Genomic DNA, 4,771 nt, shown 5'->3' on the forward strand with positions numbered 1-4,771 from the left:
GCTGGATGAGAGAAAGTTTTATAGAGTGTTGTATTGTAACACAGTAGAATGAAAAAATTCTTGCTGGAAGATTCAATTCCATGATATATAAGAAATTTAGATATCAGAATAATAAAGACTTTATACACAGAGTGATAAAGACTATATAGAGCTATCCAGAGTATGGGGTAACCGTTAAGAATGCTGGGACCCAATTGAAGGTTCAAGGGGATTTGACTTTGCACTAGAACAAGCCCCTGAATGAAAACAAATACATGAAGAAAGTGGCTTTTCTCACAGCTGGTAATGTATACAGAATGAAAATTTGAAATAAAAATTAGACCTTTTAAAATGCTGTAGGAGGAAAAATCCATACAATTGAAGAGTGAAGTGAATACAGCTGAGCCGGAGGTAGATCCTGCTGAAAGCAGGACAGGAATCAATGTATAATTTCACTTAATATTGCTATCGGAAATAACATTTCTCTTGTTATTTAAATAAAAAAAAATCTCAAGACTTGCCAACATTTTATAGGAGTAATATTTCATAGGAGTAATATAAAATAAGAACTGAATTCTAGTGCTCATTAAATGGAAGGAAAGCTTTTACTGTGACTAAAGCACCTGTAAGGTAAATGCAGGTATGGTGCCTGGCAGTCTTGATCAAGTCACTTATTTAAACCCATGTTTTAACATGTAAATAAAAACAGGAATCATAAAAAAAAGTGTATGGGACAATAATATTGTATTGTAGACCACGTGGTTAGAATAAGCAGACATCAGGGGGATGTTGCTCAACTAGATGAGCAACTCCCATGTAGTTTCATGTCAGTATATCTATTGAGCTTGTTTATACACTTGAATTCCAGAAGGGGCTGAGTACCTAGTGAATATATATATATATATATCAGGGTATGTTTGGGTAATTGGAGCATATACCGATTAATTATACAAACTTCAAATTTAGAGGTTTAACAGTTTCAACAAATTAGGGAACTCAAAATTCCCAATGAAATGTAATATGAAATAAATTGCACCTATGGAACAGGTTGCCCAAAAGAAATGGTAAATTCTCCGTCTGTCAGTGTTCAAGGCCAGGTTGGAGAGAGCATTTGGTGACCTGGTCTAGAGTGAGGCATGCCTGCTCATGGCAGAGGGGCTGGAACTTGATGATCTTAAGGTCCTTTCCAACCCTACCCATTTTATGATTCTATGATTCTATGTATCTGTTAATAATACAAAGTAGTTAGTTTTTCCTTTATTAAAAAAAATCTAGGAAATGGCACATAAACAAGCATGTACATACCCCACAGGTCAATAATCATTGCTAAAGGATCAGCAAAGATAAAAAAATAACAGATCGGCCTGTGCAAACTTCACCTGCCCTCTCTGTGAAGGCACCTTACAATGGTCTTTGTTTATCAGATCATCAAGTATTCTTTCAATATACCCTTATCCCATTTATTGGATGGAATGGATGGTGTCCAGGTAGTTCACTATTGTTTTCTTCCCATTTCTGTGTGTGACCTTGCACTTCATTTATCACTCTCTGCTCAGATGCTGTTCTTGATAGACATTATTAATTTCTTTCAGACTTTTCTAAGGTGTTTCTCAGGTCAGCATCTGAGCACTTCACAGCACTCACTGATGTGTCTTTTTTCTTATGAGCTGAATCAGTGGTATCATCATTGCTTTGCAGAAAGTAAATTAAGCTGATGGTTCAGTTGAATAACAAATTAATTTTGTTGCTTTTCAAGAGATCCTTCAGTTCACCTCAACCACCATAATAGAGAGCCATTGATGGAGAATCAGGTCCAAAGTCTGAATTCTGGGCAATATTCAGATTCCTTAATTCAGCAACCCTTCTGCTAGTGCTACCTTATTCACTACATCAAATTTCAATTTTACAGAAAATGGGGGATTAGCTACCTCACATTTAGGGTCTTCTTCAGCGCAAATTGTTGACTTATTCCCAGATCTAAGTGAGACAGAGGTCATCTGAAAAAAAAATAACTCTCATTAAATGACTTGCTGTTTGGAAAGGACTCACACAGCTGAGCTGGATTAACACTGTAAAAGCAATCTTAGATATGGTAATGCCAATCTTTTGAATCTGAGTCATTTGGTGTTCTCTTAATGCAGCCGTTCTTTTAAGTGAGCATTTTAGAATGCTAAATCACAAGCATATACAATGTTCAATTGATATACACTTCTTATTGTGAATCATTCTACATTTCCAAGCAATAAGCATAAAGGAACAGAATTCAAATTTATAACTCACATTAGCTACTCTGGCCAAGAGCAATTCAATATTTTAACATTATAGCTTGTTTTCAGTGACACTAGTTGGTCTCAGTTGCTTTCCTGTTTGAACATATCTCATAAAATGCTATATAGAAGTGTGACAGGTTTAGTACTAGACTATGTCAGGCATTTATTTAAATTTTTAACTTTTTTTACCTTTGACTTCATAATTCTTTTAAGCCCATGCATGCTTGCATGTTTCAGAAGTTCAGCCTTACAACAGGTAAACTTACAAGGTTGATATTTGTTTTTCAATATTGTGCTACTGTCCCAGTTTGTCATATTATGTCCCCAGCTGTTTTTCTGGGTTCCTAACACAATATTTGTATGTATGTCAGCAGCAGTACTCTTTTTTTCTTGGCCATGATATCCATGAAAAGAAATCGTAAAAATAGATAATCAGATAATCCTATTTTAAAAATTACTTGTAGTTATACTTCATGCCAACTCCATGTGTGCTGACTGCCTTAAAGAATAATTTCACTCTGAGGCAAAACCCAGCCAGTAGAGAAGGAATAAAAAAAATCAGCAATTAACTGATTTACTTCCCTTTTAGTAGTTAGTGTTAACTGTGATTCCAATAAAAAGATAATAATCTAATAATAAACAGTTACTTTTTTTTTTTTTGCTTTGATATGGTGATTTTTGGTTGGGACCTATGGTTTATGTAGGGGAGAATATATGAAGAACTGCCAATAGGCACGAGGAACTGCCAATAGAACATGCCTCTTAGGCATGGAGGGGCTCAGACCTTCTGATTTCTAATCTTCGGTTTGATATATACACTGTGGCCATTGCTAAGGTTGCCCACATCTCAGTTTGCACATCTGCTAAAAGAGAAACAGTTGGGTTTTAACAACTTACAGGTCAAAGAGTATTCACTTGTCACCTTCTGGATTGCAGAAATTATTCTTGTCATTGCCCTCTATGACTTATTCCAAGTGGAGGGGGACCTTGAGCATTCCCAGATCTTACTGCCTTGATTTGGAGGGGTAAGAACTGTATGTGTTTCAGGCTTTGAAGCTGTTTCATTTCTGCTTTGGAACAGGAAATGAAACATCTTTAAATTAGCAGGTTTGGATAACCTGTATCCAGCAGGTTTAAAGGCACTGTTGGAAACTTGAGTATTAATATTGATTTTCAATAATTCTTGTAACTTAGGGTAAGTTTCAGGAGAGCAAAAGAAAGTTAGCATGCTAATATTTAAAAACAATAAAAGAGATGACCCAAGTAATTATAGGCTTGTCAGTGTGACATAAAACCTTGGAAAAATAATGGAACAGCTAATACAAAACTGAATTAAGAAAGAATTAAAAGAGTAGCATAATTAATGCCAGTTCATTTGTGTTTATGGAAAATAATCCCATCAAAGCAGCTTCACATTGTATTTTCAGTAATTTTCATTGATTAAAGGATAATAATGTTGATGTATAATACTCAAACTTCTTTACTTGAAACGAGATGAGAAAAGTCTTATAAAATAGCTGGGAGATGACAAAATCACAATGACACATTAAATGTATAGAGACTGCCAAATGAGATCTCAGTTTAACCTGTGAAGTCTCCAAAGCAGCCCCACAGAGATCAGATCCCGATTCTATCGTCTTTCATGTGCCTGTTAGTGGTCTGTAAAAATGGGCAGAGGCAAACAATATGCTCTGCAAAAGTTACGATCACATGTGTAATAGCCTAAACCCCTTCCCCCTTTCTGGTGGCAGCACACCATTAAAGCAGTTTTGTTGTCGGGGACTGTGAGAAATGGTCCACAGCTGTCGAAAAGGTCAACTGAATGGAGCTTCAGTGAGATCCTGCTTCCCTGTGTTGCACTAGCAGAGATGCTTAGACCTCCTTTGAAGAACTGATTCCAGTTCTTTTTCCACAATGGAAGAAGTGTCTGTGATTTCTCCCTCAGTCCTCTCCAATGGTGGACAGCTACTGACACAAAACCAACCATGAGCAATAGCTGCAACTTGGACATTTTGGCTTAGTCAAATGGAAATTGACTTGAAGCAGAACTAAATGTTAATAATTGGCTTTTTCATTAGTAGATAAAGATAACACAAGATCCTGGACCTGAAAGTTGAAGGAATTCAGACTATATTTGAAATACATATATATGCATTATTTTGCAAGGCTGAGTATGTATGTTAATTCAGACTTCATTAAAAATACATTCAGGAAACATGAGAATAACTTATTTCTCCCATTTCTTCTTAATCCCTTTTTGCAACAAGTATGTTTCAGCCTTCAATATATTTTCCAGGAGAAATTTCTGTCAAAGCCATTCCTATCAATGTTTAAAAGTTTCTCTTATGCAGCACATTTTGACAGCTCTATTTTTTTTTTCCCCAAATTGTCTAATCATTTCACTGTGTGGTCTTTCTAAGCCAAGAATGTTATGGCATAATTTTGAATTTACTGTCAAAAGTCGCTGAAGATAAACATGACATCTGCCAAAACTCGTCAGCTGAGTTTGATCATATGCATTT

This window comes from Melopsittacus undulatus, chromosome 1 (assembly GCF_012275295.1).
Source record: "Melopsittacus undulatus isolate bMelUnd1 chromosome 1, bMelUnd1.mat.Z, whole genome shotgun sequence".
Lineage (NCBI taxonomy): Eukaryota > Metazoa > Chordata > Aves > Psittaciformes > Psittaculidae > Melopsittacus > Melopsittacus undulatus.